We start from the raw sequence: 26100 nt of genomic DNA on the forward strand, positions 1-26100 counted from the left end.
TTCCTGTTATTCTCTCTTCTTGAGATGCCCTTTTGACTCCATACCTCACTTTTCCTCCACTCTCCTATCCCTACTTTTTACTCATCTTACTCCAGTTTATCCTCTAGGTGATGACACTTCATCAGAAGATCCCTAAGATTGATATTACAAAAGGAATATCTCTTAGGCATCATCTCATTGTCCTGAAGTCACTGTATTTTAACACACATCAAATTACTTTTCAGTTTCCTGTGTACATATCCTTATCATTCATTTGTCAGTAAACTTCTAGAAAGAGGGTCATTTCTCCTGTTCACCGTTGTCTCCCCAGCCCCTACCTAGCACAGTGTCTGACAATTACTAAGTACTCAATAAATATTTATTAATTGATTAAATGAGGAAATAGGATACATTCAAGCCTGTTAAGCTCTAAAACTTGGAAACAAGGCAAAAGGATAACTAGATGCCCTTTGAATGTCATACTGAAGCATTGTCTAAAAGGCCTGCTCAAAGATTATTTAATTTTCTGTGGGGATGCATCTTTGTTTAACTTCATATTTGCTATTGATTAAGACTCAGATTCTGTGAAGTTTTATGTGAACTTACTGATTTTTATGCAGTAGGGAGACAAATAATTGTTTTTCTAGTAGAAAATATATTGAAGGATATGATTTTTATTGTTCCTTAAGATATTAACCAGTTTTTTAATCTAATTTAGCAATCTCCCTTCAGTATACTTTCTTTTGATAGTTATATATGTTTAGTCCCTTGATTCTCATTTGGACCAGCTTTAATTCTCTCCCTTTTTCACCATTAATTAGTTAAATAAATATTTCCATGTTCTCAGGATATGTTTTTAAGAGACAGTAAATTTATTTCAGTGTGTTTTAGACCATGTAAAAACTCAGAGTCTAGCATTAATAGTTATTATTACCAGACTCAGGTTCTGTTGCTCACTGCTCGAAAGCCAATATTTGAGTGTTGGTAGAAAGGAAAGTTGCTTTAATCAGGAAGCCGACAATGTGGGGAGAAGGTGGACTCATATCCTAAAACCAACTTCCAAAATTCTTCTCAACCATGACAGTTTTTAACAGGAAAGAGGAGAAATAATTTCAGTGAATCATTGAGGCAAGAGGTTAGGTTCTGCATCATTTTCCATTGCATACAGACTGGCTGAATCCTCATGATCTTTCTTTAGATGTTACCTTGCCTGCATGGCCTGCATGCAGAACTGCTAAGGGCGAACCTGAGGGTAGAGAGCTAGACATTATTTAAGTACTTAATTCTTTATTCCTACTTCTTTTAATCTAAGAAAAGAATCATCAGCTTAGGTGAGGCATTATGTACATTTAGTAGAGCATAAGTCAGGAATTAGGCTAAATGTTACCTAGTGAACTCATTTTTATAATTAAGGTTTTAGGGGAACAGAAATGGGCAAACAGAAAAGGGATAAAAGAACTGCTTCCAAATCCCCACTATCAGACATCAGTTCATTTCTATGGAATTAGGGGTAAAGGTCCATCTTCTGTAACTTCTTCATGCTGACATAGGGCACTGTATTCTTAGAGTAGAAGATGTCAATATGGGTCTGTAGCATCTCTTTGCTGACAGTTTTAGTTGCCCACTTACATATTTGGGCATAGCAAGCTACAATTATTTTGATGCCTACAATTATTTTGATGCCTTACATATTTGGGCATAGCAAGCTACAATTATTTTGATGCCTACAATTATTTTGATGCCTTACATATTTGGGCATAGCAAGCTACAATTATTTTGATGCCTACAAAGATACAGATTATTATGAGCAGTAGTGTTAATCCCATTCTCTTGAGGCCAGTTCTTAGAATTTTGCTAACCATAGACTCAGTACTGTTCAAGATGGAGCAGCTTATGTCATGGCTACAACCTGGTCATCATGCAATTAGCTTTTTCCCTCTGGTGGCAGGTATAGTATCTGTAAAACAACTCAGGAATGTGTATCAGACAATGAAAGATTCTGTGACTTTATTGTCCTAATCATTAACTACCTGAGCCTGCTCTGCTGTGATTCAGGGAGTTCTGGGAGACTTCACCTTTTCTACAGACGAGAGACAGGGGCCGTGGAGGGGCCTTGGCACTTGCGGATGGGGACCCACAGGGTTCTGGTTTGTGTTATTATTTCTAGGGGAAAAAAAAAAAATTCCATGGTTAAATATGTTTAGGGAAAAAAAACTTTAGGTTATAACCCCCTTTGAAAAATTAGCAATAGCCATTCATATGCTGAAGGTCCTGAGAAATTTGGAGATGAAGTAACTATTTTGCTTTGTTTAGTGTAGCATTTCAAGATTATTTTATTAATAGTATTTTAGAAAAAAGTTTAGAAACATTGGTTTACTTGTGGAAGACACTATTTTAAACTATCAGTTTTGTATTTGAAGTGCTATTAAAATAATTTCTATTTTTAACTAAAATTTATTTCTCCTAAATTTGTTCTATTAAAATAAGATGAGTCTCCAGACCTCCAGATATACATTTCAGAAGAGTCCTCCTATAACTGCAGGAAAGATGTTCTGACTTCTCTGCGGTAGAGTCACATAGGTAGAATAGTATTTAAAATAGAAAACACTTTATTTTCCATATAGAGTATTTCAAAATAATTATAATCATTAAGTGAAACTAACATTGAATTGTGTTCTAAATAAGTCATTTGAGATGGTGAAGGGTCTAAAGATACCTGCAATAAAGGGGCCTGTTATCTACTTTTAAAAAGGACCTATATGCAAATGAAAATATTAGTGAGCAATTAAATGCGTAAAGGGTAAGTTACTTACATTAAAGCCGTAAATGAATTTCTGGAAGGTTTAGGATTGTGAGGAATTCAGTATTCAAACAGGTTTTTGGCTTTTGGCTTTTGGCTTTGTATTTGAAAGTGGTCCTGAGAGGAGCTTAGATGAATGGACAGTCTTGACATCTGTACCTATCTCAACTTTGTGAAAAAAAAGCAAGAAATTGCTAACAAATGTTTTATTATGACTTTCTTCTTACCCCTTTTAGAATTCTAAATGACTACATGGATGGCTACACAAGAACTAATAAAAACAATAAAAACATTAATTTTATCTTGTTATGAACTTCAAAATTCATTAGTCTTATATTTCCTCCTCCCTCATAATTATGTCTTGTTTTGCTGGCTTAACAGTTTTCCATTCTAATCAAGCTTTGTCATGGGCTGCGAGTTGAATTGCCCTGTGAAAGACTGATTTGCTTCCACTTCCTATAATCTATCCCTTTTGAAGGGCTAGAGATTGAAATCATTAAGGCACTGCTGTTGCCCTTGATCTCTGCTCAAAGAGGATAGAGATTGATTAGTTGACAGTCGTTGACCTGGATGGCTCAAAATGAAGTAGTGATGAAACAAAATCAAGTGCACACATCTCAGAATATTCGATAATGTCATTTATTCTGTGTGCATTTTGTAGCCTTATTTCCTTTTTGGTGAGATATTTAGTAGAGATGATACCCCAGCTCCACCCCCATCCCTACTCCATGCTTACCACATTCCTACCTCCTAGGGCACATAGGAACTTTTTAATTTCCTGAATTAGTAACTTGAGTGCGTGTTCTGTAAACATTCTGAAAAGGCAAGGTAGTATACAGAGCTTATTGTATATGTGTCAGTTGAAAACAGTAGTCATTGTTAACAAGTATCTATTCAAACTTTTGATCAAAAGTTGGCCTCAAATTATTTAAGAGTTATTGTACAAGCAACAGAGATTTCATAGAATAGATTAGATACTCATTCTTTTCTATAGCTTTAAGCTTAGGAATGGTATGAGTGATGAAAAAAATCTAAATTAATTCGTGTAAGAAACTGAAAGTCTTGGGGGAGGGTATTGCTCAAGTGGTAGAGCGTACACTTAGCATACACAAGGTCCTGGGTTCAATCCCCAGTGCCTCCTCCAAAATTAAATAAACCTAATTACCTCCACCCCAGAAAAAAAAAAAAACAAACTGAAAATCTCTGTTAAAAGAGAAAGCCACTTTTTTAAAATGCCACCTTCAATTTATTAAACATGTTAAAGACATCTGAACTTCTTTTGGGTATTAGTATTCCGTTCCATTGATATCTTTTGCCAATCAAAATCTGGCACAATACAGTTCTGATTTCTTGAGCATAATGTCTGATATAAAATTTGATATTCATTTTTCCAGTTTTATTGAAAAATAATTGACATAAGTTTAGGGCATACAGCATGATGGTTTGATTTACATATATTGTGAAGTGATTTCCACAATAAGTTCATCTAACATCTATCTTCTCATATACATACAATAAAGAGAAAAGAAAGAAGAAAAGTTAAATGAAAGAATCTTCTCCTTATCTTAGGACTTAACTCTCTTTATTACTTTCCTGTGTAGCATACAGCAGTGTTAACCATAGTCATCATGCTGCATATTACATCCCTAGTACTTTTCTTATAACTGGAAGTTTGTGTCTTTTGACTGCTTTCCTTCATTTCCTCCTCCCCCAACCCCTCTCATTTCTTATAACCATGTGTCTGATTTCTTTTTCTATGAGTTTGGATGTGTGTGTGTATGTGTGTGTGTTTAGATAACACATGTAAGTGAGATCTGTCTGACTTACTTCACTTAGCATAATGCCTTCAATGTCCAGCCATGTTGTCGCAAATGGTAGAATCTCCTCATTTTTTTATGGCTGAATAATGCATCCATTCATCCATCAGTGGATATATATGTTGTTTTCATGCCTTGGCTGTTGTAAATAATTTTGCTTTGAACATGAGGGTGCAGATATCTTTTTGAGTTAGTGTTTTTGTTTCCTTCCCAGAAGTAGATTTGCTAGATCATATGGTAGTTCTATTTTTAATTTTTTAAGGAGCCTCCATACTGTTTTTCACAGTAGCTATACCAGTTTACAATCCCAATAACAGCACACGAGGGTTCCTTTTCTCCACATCCTTCCCAGAATTTGTTATCTCTTGTCTTTATGATGATGGTCATTCTAACAGGTGTGAGGTGATGGCTTATTGTGGTTTTAATTTGCATTTCCCTGATGATTAGTGACATTACGTATCTTTTCATGTACCTGTTGGCCTTTTGTTATCTTCTCTAGAGAAGTACCTATTTCAGGTCCAATGCCCATCTTTTAATTGGGTTCTTTGGTTTTTTGTTATTGAGTTATATGTGTTCTTTATATATTTTGAATATTAACACCTTAGCACATCCATGGTTTGCTAATATTTTTCCCAATCTGTAGGTTGTCTTTTCACTTTGCTGGTGGTTTCTTTGCTGTGAAAAAGCTTTTTAATTTAATATAGTCCCAATTGTTTATTTTTTATTTTGTTGCTTGTGTTTAGGTGTGTTGACTGAAATAAATGCACAGCCTAAAAATTGAGAGTTACGTTTTATTTGGCAGACATTTCTGAGGACTCGAACCCCTTGAACCCAGCATGACAGCCTCTCAGGTGGCTCTGAGGGACTGCTCTGAAGAGGTAGGGGAGGACCTAGGATATATAGGATTTTTCAAGGACAACCAGACAGTTGGAACATTAAAAGATTACTTGTTAACTAAAGAAAACCAGGCATCTCAAGTTAAAGAATTTAGCGCTTTTCTATATATGGGAGGAAGCAAACATTTGGGCTCATTGAATTCATTCCTTTGACAAGCACCTAGCTATCTAGGGCCAGTATCCTGTCCTTTCTTATTCTGAGTCCCCTCCGAGTGCACCACTGTGAGTGGCTGCAGAGGCCGGGCTGCAGGCTTGTCTTCCCTGGGTTGTGGCGGCAGCCGCTGATGACTTGAGGGCTTCAGCAGTCTTTGTTTGCTGATATGGTTTATGGTTTGCAGTATTTTTCCTTCACAGGTATCGTATCCAAAAATCATTACCAAGACCCATGTCGAGAAGCTTTATTCCTATGTTTTCTTCTGTGAGCTTCAGGGTTTCATGCCTTACATTTAAGTCTTTAATCCATTTTGGATTAATTTTTTGAGTGGTATAAGATATGAGTCTAGTTTCATTTTTTTACATGTGAGTAAACAATTATCCTGAAAGAAGAGACTGTCTTTTCTCGGTTGAGTATTCTTGGCTCTCTTGTCAAATATTAGTTTAACATATATGCTTGGCTTTATTTCTGCGCTCTCCATTCTTTTCCTTTGGTCTACTTGTCTGTTTTTTATGCCAGTACCAGACTCTTACGATGACTATAGCTTGAAATCAGGAAGTGTGATGCCTCCTGCTTTGTTCTTGAAAGCCACTTTTAAACATACACTTTATTTCTATTTTAGTTTCTACTTTAAAAGGTAAAGAAGGTATAGTTTAAAGACAAATTTGTTTGCAAATATTCTGGAATCATTTAATTGGACCAGTTTGAGAACTAAGCCTAGTGAACTGAATTAGCATGTTTGGTTAAAGAAAAATATATATATGAAAAAGAATTGTTCAGTTTTACAGTTTAAAGGAACTTAACAGAAACATCCAAGTTCATGGTTACAGTGCTGGTTTTTTTAATTGATATTGACAATTTTGAAAAATAGATATATTTTTTAGTTTTCAAAAAATATTGTAGATGGTGAGCAACCTTTTAAAAATTCACTCTGACAGTATTTCATAGTGGCTAGTTCCTGCCTGTTCTCTGGAGGAAGGTGCCCTAATTTAGGGACGTTTAGTATTTAGAGCAAAAGGAAGCAGTTTATAAAGAGCCTGACAGGCACCTTAAACCTGCCCAATCTATCTTTCATTTTTACATTTCCCTTTCGTTATCTTTTCCTTTTTCATTTCCAGACTGTTGAATTTAATATTGCCTCTCTTTTCCCAACTTTTGACTTTCATAAATACAGACATTTCCACCATTAACACTGCAGTCTAAGGAAGTGGCAGCCACCTCATTTAAGGGATAGTAGACTCCATATCTGGGGGAAAATAGAGCTTTCCGAAAAACTGAAATAGATTTGAGGTGAGAAGTATGTGAGGGCAATTGAGTGTGTGTGTTGGGGGTGGGGTGAACACGGTTCTGAGTAAATTCCAGGATGATAGCAATGATAAGTTAGGGGCTCCATTTTCAGGGGAGTTTCTGTACCAATTTCAGAAGCATCACAACAAAAACAAATACTTGAAAATTGTGGTAGAAATCTTTTTAATGTTCAAGCTGAGCTGACAATGCCCACATTTTTGAAGTTTCATTTGGCAGGCTTGACTCAGTAAGCTCAATGGAACACACTTCAGGTCTTCCTTGCTTTGACAGAGAAGTCTAGGTCTATGCAAGTAAAATTTAGCCCTGGAGTTCAGGGACTCCACATAGATATCATGGAAGACTGGGTGATGAAGCCACCCCTCAAGCAGGAGCAGGATAGGACACAAGTTGAGATACAGTTTTAATCACCAGGGATTGGAAGCACCACACCCATAAATCATGTGCTGGGTCAACACTTTTCCTCCAGCCCCACCCCTCCGTTTTGTTTGCCATCCTAAGGGTGTGATAGCTGTTCTCCCTGCAGACATTTACCAACTCCCATTTATTTCCCAAGTTTTCCTTTCTCTGAACAATTTCCAGTGTTGAATTCAGCTGATATGAATATAAAGGAATGCAACTGATGACCCTAAATGCAGCATTTCTTTCCCTGAGCCATCAAAGAATAAAGATATGAATAAACATTAAAAATGTTAATCTATGTGTGTGTATATATAATCTATATGTGAATATATCCACACCTGTATAAAACTGAATTATTCTTCTAAACTGTTCTGTGTTTCGGGACAAAAATACTATATGCATATGTAGATTTAGGTTAATGGGTTTATATGACTATTTCTAATTGTTAAGCTTTTGTAGATCCTGAGTGATACAGAATAGTTAAATCATTTCAGAAGAAAATAAGTTATAAATTGTGAAAGTAATGAACAAACTAGCAGCCTCTATTCAAAACCAATCCCCATATTGCTTTGTAAAAATTTCCAAAATTCTTTCTGTAGTGGAATCATAGGGGATAGCAGGTTTTATTTTCTTTACATTTTTATTCATTGCCAATAACATGGAGATGCTAGAAGTATAGGGGAAGCAGGTAGCTCTGAGGGCACTGTGCAGGAAAGCAGTTTTACTCTGGCTTTTCCCCCCCAGATTTATGTATTTGAGTACCTTGTTTTAAGGGTTTGATTCATAACAATTCTAGGTAATTGATTTTTTAAAATATAACGTAGTAATAAGAAAAAATGCATTCGTTTCCTTTTCAGAAAGCTATAGAGGATAAAGATCTATACTGATAAAACGTAACTTTGTAATGTACTATCAAACCTAAAAATATAAAAGTAGGTATGGGTGAACTTTTTTTAAAATGACCAGTCATACAGACAGATTTTACTCCCCATCACTTGCAGGGCTGGAGGGGTTGCCATATTTAAACGTGTGACCTGTTTTAAGTATTTAGGTCAGAGAGAAGCGAGGCACCAGTGTGTAAAGTGGCACAGACAGAAGAGTGAAAGTGGAACTGAATACAGCTGAACGTGAAAGAAAGTTAACAAGAAAAAACTTCCCAGGTACACTAATATTCTACTCAGACAGTGGGTATTATTATGTGACCATTGTTTAGTCTCCCATCTGCAAATCCAGTATCAGTGAGTAGTCAGCACAAGTTATTGGTTTAATACTGCTGTTGAAGGAGCATGGATTTAAATTTGTGCCCGTCTATTGGCAAGTAGCTGTGTGACCTCGAGCAGTTACTTAACCTCTCTAAGCTTTGGTTTCCCATTTATACAGTGAAGTCAATAGAAGTACCCACTTTATAGGGCTGTTGTGAGAATTAAATATGTTAATCTATTTAAAGTATTTAGTAAGGGGCACACAGTAAGCTCTCACATTCTTTATATATACAGTTACCATTACCTTGACAAACTGTTTATCTTCTCTCTCTATTTCCTCGTATGGAATGTGGGTTAACATGAGGACTAAATTTTAAAAAGTATGTGAGAAAACTTAACTCACTGTCCAGTAATTTGTAGATACCCAACATGATTAAACATCCCCCTCTCTTTTTTGCTTTCCACAATTGGGCTGAATGCTAGGTGAGATATAAAAGGATACCTACAGTTTGCTCAGCCCTCTGCTGGGCCCTAAAGAAATACATCTTTTTATTCATTCATTATTTTGTCCAATTGAAAATCTGTTGAGCACCAACCATATTTCAGGAAGTGTACAGGCAAGTGTAGGAAACACCATTGAGATTTACAATCAGGAGAAAATTTTTGAGTTCTCTGTCAACCAATTAATGCTTAATGTTCCCCTGAGCAATAAAATGGGTGGGATCCAACCACACTAAGATTTGGTTTTATTATTTCTAAATGTTGATGGTACTACTAATAATTGTTATTCGATTCAAAACCTGTTCTGAACTCTATTTGGTGCAGGTATTAGTCACAATCATGAATTATTTGAGGAGGCACATTTGCATTCCTCACAGGGAAGCTTTGGGCCCCAAGCCTTTGCACTAAGTGATATGTCAGCAGTGGATAAAAGTGTCACCATCACACAGATCTAAGTGTGCCAGAAATGCATTTTATTAATTTTTCTCTAACTGAATTAAATGTCAACCTTGGATCCTCTTTTATCTTAATTTAACAAGTTTCTTAATATGCTCTTCCCAGGAAATCTTAATAAAATTCAGTGACTTTTCAGGTTTACTAGTCGGGATCCTCCCCCCTTTCTAGGATGGCAGTACTCCACGGGTATTACTTAGCTTCCTATCAGAAGCCAGCTTCTGGTCCTGGGCCAGGGGCACAGAGGGATGTGACATCCAGTTTAGTCACTTGGGTGGATGACTTTTCATGGGGGCATCCAGTGATATGGACCAGGATCTGGCATCCCTCCCTAGTTGAAATGCCCATTCTTCATTCCTTTCCCTAGGAACCCTCTGTCCTGATTATCACGCCCCTGGAAGACTAGCGACTTGCTCCTCCTAAGTTCTATGACCTTCTCAAGCCACAGTACATGTTAGCTGCTGATCATACACCTGTTGAGATATTCAGACCTTGGAGAGGCCACATGCCCAGCCTCTTTGCTCTGATCCTGTTGCAAAAGAGCTCTGGTTCCTTTCTCTACTCTCACTCAGACTTCCTCTCTTTAAAGGGACATTATCATCTTCCTGTTCTCTTCAAATGAATTTGACAGGGTTTAGGTGGGGTGGCAGAGGAGTTAAGAGCCTTCTCTACACAGCTTCCAGGTCTCACTTACTTACCAGCTCCAGAGTAACTCTCAGCTGCCCCCTCTTCATCTCCTCTTCTTGGTAGACAGTGAGATCTGATGAAAACTTCTTTTAACCGATCTACACCTGCTGTTGAGGCCAGAGTCATGGTTTACTTATACCTCAAAATATGTATCTCTGGCAATGGTATCGAGTTAGTTTCACTCAAAGGGTCTGAACTTCTGAATAACCTTAAGGCAATGAGAATGCAATACCTACCTTAACCTACCAAGGATGGAACTTAAGACCATGTGTATAGTCTCATGAAATACTGTGTGTCTGTGTGTAGTTCTGATAATGGGATTGTTAGAGAGGGGGAGATCCTTAATTAATGCTGTGATTCCTTCACATGTGCTTTGCAATCACAAGCAGCTAATAAAACGATTTTGCCTCAGGTTTCCCATCTGTGAAAGGGAAACAAAATATGTAATTCACAGTATAGTTGTGAGGATTAAATGCAGAATACAGCCTCATGCATATAGCACATCCTCGACAAATACTGTTCCCTTCCTCACATTGTCTTAACAAGAAAGATCCCTGCCTCCTCTCTGTGCTTCAATACAGCATCTATTACTCCTTCAGTGGGCACTGAGTTGCCTTTTACTATCCTTTAGTGTTTCAGTTTTTATATTCATGCTTGTGCACCTTCTGAAATATTTCACCCCAAATCATCTTGAATCTGTTTTATAAATGCCTAATAAGGCAGATACATTCTTGTGCAAATTAATGTGTTTTATCTTAAAGTAAATTTCAAGCAAAAGTGAAGAATGAATTCCTTCTAGTTTTCAGGCAGAATTTTCCTTATGAGAAGTAGGTCAAGAAACATTGAACACGGAAAAAATTTATCTCTAGAAACAGCTCTTCAGCTCTGGATTGTTTAAGGATGGCCTAGAAACCATTCTTAGCATTGTCTTGCATCTTCAGTTTCAGTACACTTTTGAGTTAGCATTTCGGCATAAAGTATTTTCTTGGAATTACTCTTATTTTTTTACCCCCATCTTCTGTACTCCATTGTCAGATGTATCAGTCATTGACAGTATGTGTTAGTCATTTCATAAATCAGCGTACAAATTATTTCTCAAAGTCAATGTGTATCTTATCTGCTCACTTCACACTTAACTGGAGCTACTGGGGCTTGCTTTTATAAATTATCCCTACTCCCCTGTACTCTTTTTATTTATTTTATTAGTTAATTAAGTTTATTTATTAATTAATTAAGTTTATTTTTAAAGGAGGTCCTGGGGATTGAACCCAGAAGCTCATGCGTGCTAAGCATGCACCCTACCACTTGAGCTATACCCTCCCTCCTTCCCCTATACTCTTTTTTTTTTTTTTTTCAAATCATATGTATAAAATTAAATGGGATGGCTAAAAGCAGATTGGTTTGTAGAACACCTCCACAGGTGTTCCATTCCTGTTGTTTTCCTCCCCCAGTTCCTCTGGGCTATAGAAGATTTAGATTAGCTGAAAGAGACAGATACAGACGCAGATACACACAGACAGACACACCACTGTCCACTATCACCAGTTACAGGAATTGCGCCTAATCTGTTCTTTTTACTCTTCCACCCAGCTGAATTACAAGGTTCTAAGCCCCCTAATCCCATCTACACACTTAAAGAGTTGACTGTGCTTTTTTTAGGCTAAAAGTAAAGACCTTCTGGTGTTTATCAAAACTTTGTTTTCTGTTTGTTTTCCCCAAAGCTTCTGTTTTCTAGTAAAGTGTACTCGTGTGTGTGTGTGTGTGTGTGTGTGTGTCCACGAAAAAGTAGGAAAAAAGGCAGAAAGCAGACCATTCCCTGATAACTCTGACGAGTACCTGCCGTTTTCTTTCACCAGGTAACTAGAACACTGGAAATATTGAACCCTTTCATAGTCATTCTAAAAGAATTGGTCATAGTTCATGTTTGATTTGTCTGATTTCACAGATTCGCAATGATTCAGTGAAACGTTGCGAGGATTTTAAGAAATAGATCAAATGGTATTTATGGTTGAAGCTCAATAAAGCTTTTTGTTTATCTTATTTTATTCAAGTGGGAATTTGGGAATTCTAAAATGTCCCCACATTTGTCACTCCTGTTATTCTGGCCGCTTTTTGTCATAACCACGTTTTCCCTGTTCATTTGTAATTACTCCTGCATATGCTTTAATGATTCTAATGGGGCATGAGTTGTGCAGAAGAATAACAAGCTTCAAATTAAAGAATCTATAAGCATGTTTATGGTTTCTAATTATTAATACAGTTGAACAATTTTTGTTGAACACTCTACATTGACTTCCCAGGGTCTGGTGCACAGAAAATTCATAGATATTCAATACAACAGTTCTAGAATTATGCATGCATGTATGCAGTGTAGTGGTGCCAGGTACTCAGAATGTTTGCTTGAGTTCTGAATCAGTCCTGAACTCCACCTAAAAATTGTGTGGTTCATAGTTGAGGTAGAGTGAGGAATTGAACATTAATATAAACTTTAGGCCACTTGTCTGACTAACACCTGTGCAGTAGGTGAAGCATGAAGAAAGAACCAAAACACAAACAATAGCAAAAACTATGACACACCAAAACGTCAAATAATTAGAACAGATTGAATCATTTAGCAAACATTTAACCATCATTTACTTTCAGGAACCCAGTAACTCCTCTGAGTTTCTTAAATGATAAAATCAGTAATACTCATTAATACTCCTTAACTTTGTTTACTTCTTTAGCTTTTGATGAGTTGCATTTTTGTGTTGAGATTTGGTTATCCCTTCTTAATAATTCTAACCCATCCACCAATCCAGAAATGCTAGAAAGAGAAAAGAACAAGTTGGGGCATTAGACATTATAGTGAAATCTAGTCATGCCACTCTCAGAAGTTTCTGTATTAGAATAGCTGAAATGATGTACGTTGCATTTTAGGAATATCACTGAAATTTGAAATGAGTTAGTAAAATGGAAGGGAAATTTGAACAGGAATTATATATTGAAAATGTGACAAAAGGGGTAGATCAGTCATCTTTGGCTGCTGAAAATCAATGTGATTCATAATTTGGCATTTTTTTAGACAGTCTTCTAGTTGGAAGCCTACCTCGTGTTTCATTTTCTAGTTATATAGCATAGATTGTTACAATTGATATGATTCTCTTTCTCCATGAAAATGGGCCATTTGGGATGATAGGTAAATTTATTTTAGTTTTATTGTAGGAAAGGCATAGAGATATAATGAAAAGAACGATGATTTATAGTCAGAGGAATATATACTTACCAATCATAAAACCTTAAAGTAATAACCAGCATTTATTCTTTAGCCTTAATTTTCCATCTATATGATGAAGTGGAGTGGGGTCAGGGGAGAATACCTATTATGCAGACAAGTACAAATATAAAGTACTTATCTCGTGTGAAGTATGATATTGTGCCTCACATCAAAGACTGAGTACTCGTGTAAACATTGATAAACAGTTTCCTAAGATTAGTCTATGTAATAATTTATGTGTCATTTTTAAGGTAGTGGTAATATCTTTGTAATTTAATGTCATTTTAATTTATAACAGAAATAATTTTGTAATTGCTACATTGACAGCTTTAATTGATTATAACTTATTTCTAGTATTTCTATTTGATTCTTATTTTCTGTCACTGTGCTTAAATTTCCCATCTGTTCATCCAAGTTCTCTACCTTTTCCTTTAAAATATAGATGAATCTATCATCAGATTTTTTTTGTTTTATCAATCATAGTAATTTTTAAGTCCTTGTCTGAAAGTTTCAATATCTAGGTTACCTCTGAGTCTGGTATATATTGATGGCTTTATCTCTTGACAGTGGATATATTTTACTTGCCTTTTTGCATGTCTTTCTTTGTGTGTGTGTGAATATTAGAATTTGTGTATGGAGAAACAACATGAAGTAAACATACTTAATCCTGAAAATGGGCATAGCTCTTTTTCTGTCACAGTGTTAATATGGGGGTTTGAGTCAGTGGAGTCAATATTAAGCTGGTTTTAGGTTTTGTTGTTGCGATAGCAATCTGTAGAATACCACAGACTTCTAATTCCTCCAGTGAGGGGCTGCTGCTACTCTGTGCTTAGTGTGATGCCTAGAATGCTTAAAGGGCTTTCTCAGCATTCCTGTTCCATCCTCAGCTTTCTGTTGACCTTGCATACCTGTCCCTGCCCCAGTGAAAAAACCACTGCTTTGTTTTAGTGTAGGATTCTGGGCCCATGAAGATATTCTCTCCCTCTCCCAAGGATAGATAATTTCTGCTTCTGTCCTCCTTGCCCCAAGAAGCATTTCTTTGCCTAGAGTCAGGGATAGTAGAGTTTCTTACCTTTCCTTCAGTAGCTTAAGTCTTTTGGTTCTGAGGAGAAAAGGGTCTGGGAAGATGGGTTTAATTTTATGCTGGTTTATAACAGAAGGAGGCTTTCCATAGAGGCCTGTGGAAAAGAACTCCAGAGGGAATGCAGACTCCTTCAGTCTGCAGTCCCAGGTATTCTAAAATGTCATGCCAACCCACACCTGACTTTTAAGAACTCTTCACAATTTTAGTTATTGTTTTTCACCTGCTCCTACGTGGGCTACCTCTTCATATGTCCAGTCTCCTTGGAGAGGATTGTCAAATTTAGTGGTTCGGCTCACCATGTCCAGTGGCAACAGCTTTCTCATTGGCTCCAAGAAAAAATATGGTTATGTAAATTATCCAGCTTTCTCTCATTGGGTGGAACAACATTCTTATGTACCATTATATATCTTCAGCAGAGGTAGAATTTGATTATAATATAAAACCCAAAAGTCTTTTACTATCTTGGGGACATTCATGAATATTCACATTTAACATGTTAATGATTATAGCCATCCCTATTTTAGAGACACTGAATGTACTTACTTATTTCTCTTTGAGAAAGGCTTATTTGGAAAGTGATACTTCATCAATTAAATTTAAATAAGCATTTATTGAGGACCTCTAATATGTGAATCACCTACTAGGAAATGTGGCAATGAAAAGTTGAAAAACAAAAAACACTGTCCCTTTTCTTTCAAAACCTTTTTTTTGGGGGGGTACCAAATTACTTTATTTGAAGGAATGGTACTAAGGAAAGAACGTTAAGTAGATGTTTTGGTACCAAAACCTTTTAATTGAGAGAAGACATACAGGATCATAGATACTCATGTATGTTTTATTTATCTCTGTATCTCTATTCCTCCTTTTGCTGGTAACAAATAAATGTTAAATGAACTAATATATAATTAGAAACTAATTGTGAACTGTGTGGTAATTCAGTTTAGGGTCACAAAAGATGGTTCGGAAGCATTTAGGATATTCAGAATCCATTCGTGAAACCTAATTTGTGATGTCATAACTAAGATTTGGCATTTTCCAAAGTTGCATTCGAAGGAGTAAAAGCTGGTCTCCTGGCTTTTTGAAGAGTGTGTGTGTTTGTGTGCAGTGGTGGGAAGGAGGGAGGCATAGGAGGGACAAAAGGATGAGGAAAGGAGTGTGGTATTGCCTGATGGCTCTTTCTCAAGAGTAGAGTACCCGAATGAACATACAAAACAGAAAGAGACTCACAGACATAGAAAACAAACATATGGTTACCAGGGGGAAAAGAGGGTGGGAAGGGATAAATTGGGAGTTCGAGATTTACAGATACTAACTACTATATATAAAATAGATAAACAGGTTTATACTGTGTAGCACAGGGAACTATATTCAATATCTTACAGTTACCTATAATGAAAAAGAATATGAAAATGAATATATGCATGTATATGTATGACTGAACTATTGTGCTGTACACTATAAATTGACACAACACTGTAAACTGACTATACTTCAATTTTAAAAAAAGAGTAGAGTTACCAAGAAATTCTAACTGAATTCCAATTTTGAAGCTGAAATATGACTCACACTTTTATGAAAGATGAAGTTCTTTTTAAGTTTTTAATCAAAATACCTCCATCAACTTAGAAGAGAAAATATGGATCTCCAAGGGCTAGGAATGTAGCTCAAAATAGCCTTAAGAAGGCTAAAGTGTTTTCTTAGTTTGTTAATTTACCATCAAGTTGGGGAACACATTTCTTCTTTTTTTTTTTTTCTAATTTTCCTATTTAAATGTACACATCTACAGCCACTTAAGTCCTGTTCCATCACATCCCTTCAACAATGCTCATGCCAAAGTTTGAACACCTCAAGGCAAGTGGTTTGAAACATCCATCCCAAATCTAAACAGGGAGCCAAGGTACCAATGATAGCCTATTGGCAGTGACATGTCTACTTATGCCATGGTCCAAACCAAACAAACACTGTCAGGAAGGAGAACTTTTCCTCTGCCTTCTGGGTTCTTCTGGCTAGCCTAAGAATTCAAAGACAGATTAAGAGAAGAAAAAAACATGTTTAATTTACATATATATGGAGACTTTATAAGAATATGAGGCCCAGGGTAGGGGGAATATAGCTCAGTGGCAGAGCACGTGCTTAGCATGCACAAGGTCCTGGATTCAATCCCCAGTATGTCCGTTAAATAAATAAACATATAAACAAACAAACAAACCTAATTAACTCCCCCCCAAGCCAAGGGGGAAGAAAAAGAAAAAGAAGAAGAATATGAAGCCCAAAGGACAGTCAGGCAATTAAGGGTTATATGCTTCTCTGAGCTAAGGAGAAGAGGTAGAAATCTGGGACTTTAAAGGGAAGGAAAGCGATTTACCTGGAGACACAAAAGTAAATGTTGATAAATAAATGTTCACTGGGCCACACAGAGACAGTGGGACCCAGAGAGGAATTTTAATAAAGACTGTCTACACACCTGGTTCATAATATGGTTCCCTATGGTGATAGCTCCCTTCCTGGAACAGGTCCTCTATCTACATTCTCTTGTGCAACAGGGGCAGGTCAAAGGTTCTTCCTGAGTCCTTTGGGCCTTGATTGTTTTCGGCTTGAAATAATCCACATGCCAAAATAGTACATTTAGGGTAGCAAATTTTGCTTCCTTAAGCACAAAGGACCACAAATGCTAGATATGAGAAAATAAAAGTAGGCATACTTTTTTGTTTCTTATTGAGTTTACAATAATGGTACTTATTTCCATTCATATTCATTGCAGGGAAACTTTTAACATTCTCTGCACTGACAAAAACTTCTCTTTTAATCCTTTCATCTCCTCATAATGACGCATATGAGATTGTTAAAGGCTTGCACTAATGCAAAGTGATGAGCTGTAACCTAAAATTAACTAAGAAAATAAAGAAAGTTAAAATTTCATGCATACATTTATATTTGTCGTCTGGGGAAAACTATTGGACTGCTGAAATATGAAATTTCAAGTACCCTTCTTCTTATGTTTGAATGTAAAATCAAATGGAGGATCTGCAGTTTAACAATAGAAACACTAATCAAAATAATAGATACACACATATTTTGAAATTTAACCATCCTTGGCATTTTGCCCTTGAAATTTTGTTGTCTAGCAAAGTCAAAGGGAGACTTTCTTTAAACACATGTATCTTAACTAAGGCCATTTCATCAGGTATGCCATTTTGCAAATTGAGGGACTTTATGTGTTTATTTTCTTGATGATAATCAAAATGGTTTCTGCAAGTAGTGGGTTCTATAAAGCAAGCACATTAAAAGGAAATCATACATCTGGTTGTGGTACACCAACGTGCTTTTCTATTTTGGAATACCTGTGCTCTGTCCCATGTTTTATTTTCATATATACTTTACCTTATTTAATATTCATTTTATTCTTTACCACAGTTCCCATTACATACACAATCAGTATTTTTTAAGTCTAAGCAAAAAATTCAACAAGGCTTACAAGTTTTTCGTTGCTAATGATTTTTTTTTTCTTTTTAAGTTTGGCTTTAATGAAACTAAACAGGAAGTTCTGGTTGGATTCCTTGGTCACCCCTATATGTGTTTGTGAATTCTTACAATTGGTGTGAATTGAAAGTTCTTATCTGAGAGTAACCCAGAGACAATTCCAATTTGGGTTTAAATGGCCATATGCAGACAAGGATATCTGAACAAACCTAAACAGCCCCATGTGTTTATGGCAGCTAAATAACCAATTAAGTGCTAAAAGTGACATCAATTTTTAGTTTTTTCCTGCTTGGTTTCAGGTTGAGATTTTTTTTCCTTGAGTTTGCAGATAGAGCATCACAACCTTACAAGAGAAAAGAGAGCATCTTCCCATCTGAATGTTAAACAAAGAAATTATATGAAATAAAATTGATTTTGCTGTACAGCAGCAAACTCTTTATTCCTTGAGTGTTATGTTAATTAGGACACTTGATTACAAGTCATGTATACCAAATTTGAGCTAGTTTTGTCAAGTGTGGAAGTGATTCTAAAGGATACATGTATTCTAAGGATTAAAAGGTTTCTCAAGGAATGCACGGAGAGACTGCAGTTGTACCTCAAGAAAATGCTGGAAGCAGGCAATGAAAAGCTTTCAGGATTCTCTGTCATATCCGCTTCTCTCTGCACCATCTTTTTTATTGCAGACTGGCTTCCCCTGTTCCTTACCTGGCAGAACAGGGATTGCTACCATTCCTTTCTATTTCTGTCTCACAGTCGAAGCATTCAGAGAGAGCCTGACTCAACTCAAGTCCCAAGTCTGAATTCTTGAGACATATTTCAGTGTAGATACATAAACTCATAGGTAGATATAGACATAAACATGTCTATGAATTCAATTCATATTTAAACCATTACTGTGGCTACAATGTAGCATTATAGACAATCTCATACTTACTGGAAGGAATGTGATTTTATGCAGTGTTTTTGAGACGTAATTTGAACATATGTGCCAAGAACTATAGAAATAATTATCTTGCTAGATTCATTAACCTATTCTTTGAGACTCTTTGCTGAGGTAATAACCCCAAATTTGGGTAGAGGATTTGTCTATATAGATATTAATTACAACATTATTTTAACAAGTAATTTTAACAAAATCTGTGATACCATTTTTCAAGGTTTCAAAAAACGCAGAATGGTCATTTTCACAGGGCCATATAATACATTTAGCTGTCTAAATTTTGTTTTAATGGCACTCAAAATCCCAGTTATAATTTTAGATGAGGAAAGCAGGATGTCCTGTCTCTGGCATAGATTGTGGTGATGGTTTCACCAGTGTATACTTAACTCTAAATTCATAAAGTTGTACGCATTAAATATGTGCAGCTTTTTGTATGTCAATCAGACTTTCCTATCTCAATAAAATAGTTTAAGAATTTCATTTTATTCTTTACCAGAGTTCCCATTACAGACATAATCAGTGTCTTATATTCTTAAAGAATATAAATGTAATCATAGCAGATGAAAAGGAGAGAAAGGGAAAAGAAACAATGTTCTAATAAATATTGAATTGGTAGAGAATATCTCAGTTCTGTATTTAACCACTTGTCTTCAATTAAGCTAGAAGTTATTACTTATTAGTAATAAATTCAATATGGTATTTAATGAATGTTGAATAGTTTTAATGTTCTGTAATCTGGAACTTTCTTTAAATGGCATAATAGTGAGTTTAACCATGTGTATCTAAGGTGAAAATCAATTTTTCTAATGAAATAAAAAGAAAAAATTAAAGCAGGATATACAGTTATTTGTGCAATGCAATTACAGTTACTCAAGGAAAAATGCAAAGGAAACATATCAAAACTTTAATCATAGAGCTTTTAATACACTTTTTCCCCCCTAGTTCCTAAAATTTGGATCATGAACATAAATTTGGTTTATAAATTGAATGAGCTTGATATTGTACTAAACATCGGGGTCAGTGATGCCCACCCCCCTCTTGCCCCTACCTCTTTATTCAACTTAATCCTAAATTATTATATTAAGTCTAAATCTTTTTGTTTGTTTTTCTTTGACTCCTCAGTTAAGTTTCTCAATGAAAGCACTTCGTTCAGACTACTTTTCATCTTTAAACACATTTTTTTCCCTCAAATTTTATCTCCTAATCTATGAATACTTACCCAAAGTTAGTATTTAACATACACCTTTTCTCTTTTCATATTACTTTACCAATCAATAGTGTTCTTCTTTTAGCCATTATTGGTTCTTTCTACTGATCTCTGCTGAGAGTTTGTGATTTTCAGACAGTTTCGTACTGTGCTTTGAAAATACTGGTTTCCAAGTTGTGAATCCACTGTATCTGTGCAGCAATGAGTGATTTGCATGTTATGGTGCCTTTTTATACACTGTGAGAATGATCATTGAAGTGATTCCCTCATTGAAATGGGCAGCTTTAACTAAAGAAAAAGTGTGCATTAAAGATACACAGCAAATTAAGGCATAAATGTCTGAAACAGTCAGTTAACAGACAAATCTTGCTGAGTCTTAATTACTATACTACATTATGTCAATACTTAACATCACAAGATACCACAAAAGAACCTGTGCTCTTCTCAGAAAGGACTTTATAACAAAATGGATTGTAGGAAAACTGCATCTATGTATACCTAGGGATACAAAAACTTTTTGAAAAGTGTCTAAACCTAAATAATTGAAGGGTAATTTCTAAAAGAATATGGAGAAAGCCTGTAATTTCTTAGGCTAGTTAAGAAATATAGCTGAACCCGATATAACTATGCTTCTTTTCAACCTAGTTTCTATGTGTAGATCCATAAAAAGAATGCTCTGTTAGGGACAGAGAAAAAGAACAGGACATTTCCTAAATAAGAAGGGAAAAAACCACAGTCTGAGGAACAATAATACAAGTTGACCTATTACTGCTAATGCTTGTGTTCTTGAAAAAAGTAAAACATGGATCATTAAAGCACAAAAGCCAGAAGCCTCTTTATGTTTCATCCAACATTTTTCAAACCATGGAGCCCTCTGAGACACTACTGATGACTGCAGACTCTCGTTTGTATATACTCATAAAATTTTGTTTACAATTTTAAGAATCCACCCCATAGTCATATTAAAAGCTCTTGGATCTCAGGATAAGAATAACAAAGTTGATTATTTATTTTGAGCCACACACTTTCTATGCTCTTTAAAGGTAATGATTCATTTAATCCTCACAAAAACACTATGAGATAACTATTATTTTGAGAGCTATTCTGCAGATGAGGAAACTAAATAGAGAAGTTATGTAAATAAATCAGGGAAACCCAGCTAGTAGTAGCAAGGCTGGACTTCGAATCCAGGCTGTATGACCCCAGAGCACATGTGCTGAATACGGATGCTTTGTTGCCTCCTGAAAAAAGCACTGGCTTAAAGAATCAGATGATAAAAAGAAACAGATGATAGAATTTTAGATCTCAAGAAACACATGGACGATCTTTTCCAAATTTCTATTTTCTTTTAAGTTGAGGAAAATAAATTCCAGGTCAGTTAGTGTTAGAGCCAGGGGTTCAGGTGGGAACACTGAGCCAAAGTTCATCACAGTGCTGCATCAGCATTATTTTCAGCATTGTTTACAAGACAAGGAAACTGACGCACACTCTTAACAACTAGCAGAGCTACATTCAGACTGAGATAGTCTGGTTCAGAGCTAAAATCATTATATTATTGTAACCCAGGAATGCCATTCCTTTATAATTTGCTTAGTAGGTATTTAGCATAATAAAAGTAATCATAAATAGGGGGCATTATGATGCAATCAATTAACAAACTTTGGATATTTTGGAGGTTCTAGTTTACAAGTATTTAATGTTCTCTAATCAGAAGGTAATGTTTGCAGTTTGCTGCAATTCGTGCAAATCTAAATATGAGAATAGAAAAATCACACATATACATACAATGTAAAACTGGTCAAAGTCCATACATTGTTCATAGGGGAAAGCCATGGTTAATTGGACTTAAGATCTTTTGTATTGATGAGAAATTAGTATTTGTAAAAGTAAAATGAAGAAAACTATAGGTAAACTCTTTTGAGTCAGAAAATTCCTTTAAAACCTCAAACTCTTCTAGTGTCTGTTAAAGGTTATCCTTTATATGAATTCAACTGTTTACTACAATTTCTAAATCTTTTCTCATTTTAAGTTATATTATCCTCTACAGGTTCAACTCAATTGTAGTAAGTGCAAATGATGACATTAGTTCGGGAACTTTCTGCAGTTACTTAATTTACATGCTAACCTAAATCCATATCTATTTAAATTATTTAAGTCAAGATGTAGATCAAACTTATCCGTTGCTGTTGTGCACTGAGGGAAGTGTTCTCAGTATGGTCCTGTCACAGCTCTTAGAAAAGAAATAAATGCATTTTTTTAATCCAGTGGTGTAATAACTTGAAAAAAAAAAAGAAATCTTTCATTAGAAATCTTGGAAGAAGCTGTCAGTAACTACTTGTCATCAGTATCAGCAACCTTGAGCTGAATAAAAATTGACTGTGGGACTCTGTACTTTCTGTGCTCTGCCACTTGGATCATCTATTAGCATTGGCACCTGATTAACTCTCAAAACTGTCTCCTCCTTTGATTAGCTCCCAGGACTTCTTTTGTATTATCAGTAATCATTTTCTGAAATCTGTCCTGAAAGACAGGCTCTAATGCTCTTTCACTGACTGTAAAATTTCCCCGGTTTATGCTAGAAAAATCGTCGGCCTTTATTTATACTTTTTGGCTTGATCTTTCACAAACACTGGCTTAAGACTTCCATATTTGGTAAGAAGGAATAAGTGTTTACTCTTCATTTCTGTTTTAAATGTTTTCTGTACTTGGCACAAGGTATAAATGAGCAGTCTCAGTACTGTCTATTGCTGTTACAGTAACCCATCAAATTTACTTAGGATATAGCCTCCCCTTAAATCATCTTCCGGATTGACTTCAGTCTATGTTAATACTTGGCCATGCATAAGAAAAACAAGCTTGATTTAATGTTTAAATCGTGAATGGTATGGTAAAGAGGAAGATCAAGAGAGAAAAGGTAATATATTTGAAATAGAAGACTTCTAGAGACTTTTAAGTACTCTAGTTAAAATCCATACGTTAGTTCATATTAGATTTAAATTTAAACAGTTGAATTCAAATCTATTTTAAATAAGGATCCTATATACAGTCTGCTATTGTATTTTATTCTGTAGGACACATTTACTACCTGTTATATTAGTCATTTTTATTCTAGAATATTGCTCTGTGGAAAAAAAGTCTAAATCTCTGTGGTTTACAAGAACAAAGGTTTATTTCTTATTCCTGTGTATGCTCCAATCTTTGCATTGGATTCAGGTCAGCTCCATGTATGTATCCCTCCTTTGGGGAACATAGTCTGCTTGAGGCAGATTTGCCACTGGCAAAAGGAGGAAGAGCCAAAAAGAGTGAAAATAATTGATGATTCTTAAGTCCCTAGCTCAGAACTGACACATTGTCATGTCTGCCCATGTTTCATTGCTCAAGGCAAGTCACATGACAAAGCCCACATCAGTGAGGTGGAAAGTGTAAGCCACCTGGGGCGATTCATGGCAAGCAGGAAAGGGAAAAATGAATGATGGTAGTACAGTCTACCATCCTACTCACAAACCTTTAATGCAGTTAAATATGCAGTTAGGAGTAATAGTTATATTGACTCTTATTTTATACTAAGTCTTTGCTTAAGACTACACTTAATGCTTTACAGGACACTTCATCAAAACAAAACTAAGACTTTGTTACTATGATTATTTACATTTTACAGACTAGAAAAATGAGGCTTGTAGTTGCTTAAGAGATGTCTAAGGCTAAGCTAGTATATGATCAAATCAAGTAACTTAGGCCCAGTGCCCATATGGGTTCGTTTCCATTACTCAAAGTGCTAACTCAAACAAGTACCAGTGCAGGTAGTTCACTTGGGAAATGATCCCCAGTAGCAGAAGGGAGGGATAGGGAAAGTGAGTCAGGTAAGACAGAAGTGCATCTGTGGGCCACTGAGTTCAGTGTCTTGTGTAACCCTTGAGGCGCCCTAGAGAATATGGCCAACAATTATTCCACTGGGGTTTTATACGTAGATTTCTGTCCCTCATTTACTGAGGATGGCACCTTGGGGAATTGAGTCTCTGGCACTTCTGGGCTGCCCCGTAGATGGGCTTACCAGATTCTCTTAGAATTGGAAAAAGCCCTAATGCAAAGATGGAGAGAGATGTAAATGCTTAAGGTGGGAAATGTTCAGCAGCCATAGAATCTGTTTGTAGTTACAGGTAAACTCATGGTTGGGTTAAGGAAATAATGCATGAGACATTAGCTATATCTAGTACTCCACTTTCTTACCTGTTGCTCTATAGTGCAAGTATAACAGATGTAGCCTGTGATTTGAGTATCCCTTTATAATGCACCCAAAAAGGACTCTGAGCTTTTATCTGTTTTTAAAGCATCTCATTGATACAGACATTTGGAAATGGCTGTTGTGCACATTTGGCTGATTACATTCTTTTTTATTTGAAAAGAACCATTTTACAATCCATTAAGATAGGTAAATATATACCACAGAAAATGTGTTTTTTAATTTTTAATAGAAAATTGAATATTTTAAAAGTAAAACTGACAAGGCCAAGGTAAGAAAGCAGGTATCTAGTTAGCGGTTCTGGCACAGTATCCAAGTATTTAGTTTCACCTCCAAATTGCATAAGAGACCTTGATCTATTTTGATTTATGCTGCCATAATTAGTCCATGATTATTATTTTTAAGAAAAACAAGTGATCTTTTTCATGACACACTACTAAAGTATATTTCAAGTCTGCATACTAATTAATAGTAACTTATTTTTACCCATAACAAGTCTACACCCACATGTTCATATTCAAACAAGATGAGATATTTGGAATCACTTTGTAAATTATAATGCATCATAGAAATATTCATTATTCTCATTGCTAAATACATTTCATTCTTCTGGGCATGAGAAGGTATAATTTCTACTAATACCATTTCATATTTTTCTTCATCTTTCAAATTAAGAAGACTCCAATTGCTACACATTTATAAATACTATAAAAGAAATCTTACTAACTGTTAACGTGACCACTGCCTGGAAATTGTGTCTATTTTACAAGATAATGCAATTTATACAGACGGTCCATAGGAAGTAGTAGTATATGTAGGAATAAAGGTTTCTAGGTTTTCTCTTTATTTTTTCGTTAAGTTTTCATTATTAGTATGTATTTTAAGTCTGTCACATTTAGTCTTCACAGTTCTGTATCACTGTTTTTATTCTTGTGAGACAGAGGGGTATGATGAGACACAGAGAGGTTAAGTAATGTTCCTGAGGTCATAAAGCTAGTGAGAAGTGGATCTGGGATTTGAAGCCAGGCTATTTGATGCTGGAGTGAATGTGTGTAATCACGTGTAATCACTAACCTCTACTACAGCTGATCCATATTCTTGGGGCCAGAATGGAATTGGAAGAGAACAAGAAAGAACCATTTGCACCATCTACCACATGGCCCTCTGTTTTTCAACTCCTAATACCTCTCTGTACACTCTTGTACTTCTCATTTTCTCTTCCATTTGAATATTATACTTCTACCTTTTTTTAATTAGGCCCATTTCATGGTAACTTCTATAACCATCATAAAACTATTTCTACAATTCTTATATTGGGTTTTCAATATATATGGTGTGATTGGTGATTTTTTTTCTTTTTTTATAGTCATTTTATAGTCAAATGAGTTATAGTCATTTTACAATGTTGTGTCAAATTCCAGTGTAGAGCACAATTTTTCAGTTATACATGAACATACATACATGCAGTTGTGTGATTACGTAAGGTTCTGGCCATAACTCCAATTTGCTAATATAGCATAAATTCTATGATTAAGTGCCAGGGGATGGGAGGGAACTTTTATCGCATATGAGCTGACACAGCTGTTCAAATTATTATCCAGGTCCATCAACTCCCTACAAAAGCACTTGACCTACATGAGAAGGAAGTAACATTTGCAGGGGAGGTAAAGGGTCAGACGGGTCACCCATAGCATCTT

General features: G+C 35.7%; 1 protein-coding gene and 1 pseudogene across 9 annotated transcripts in view; one reads left to right on the forward strand and one right to left on the reverse strand.

Moving 5' to 3' along the window:
• The window catches only part of LOC105094644 (small ribosomal subunit protein uS19-like), a 122906-nt pseudogene extending 112584 nt beyond the window's left edge, over positions 1–10322 (reverse strand).
• Positions 1–26100, forward strand: part of DMD (dystrophin) — a 1947932-nt gene that overhangs the window by 235289 nt on the left and 1686543 nt on the right. The window lies entirely within an intron of this gene.

Source organism: Camelus dromedarius, chromosome X (genome assembly GCF_036321535.1).
Source record: "Camelus dromedarius isolate mCamDro1 chromosome X, mCamDro1.pat, whole genome shotgun sequence".
Classification (NCBI taxonomy): Eukaryota; Metazoa; Chordata; class Mammalia; order Artiodactyla; family Camelidae; genus Camelus; species Camelus dromedarius.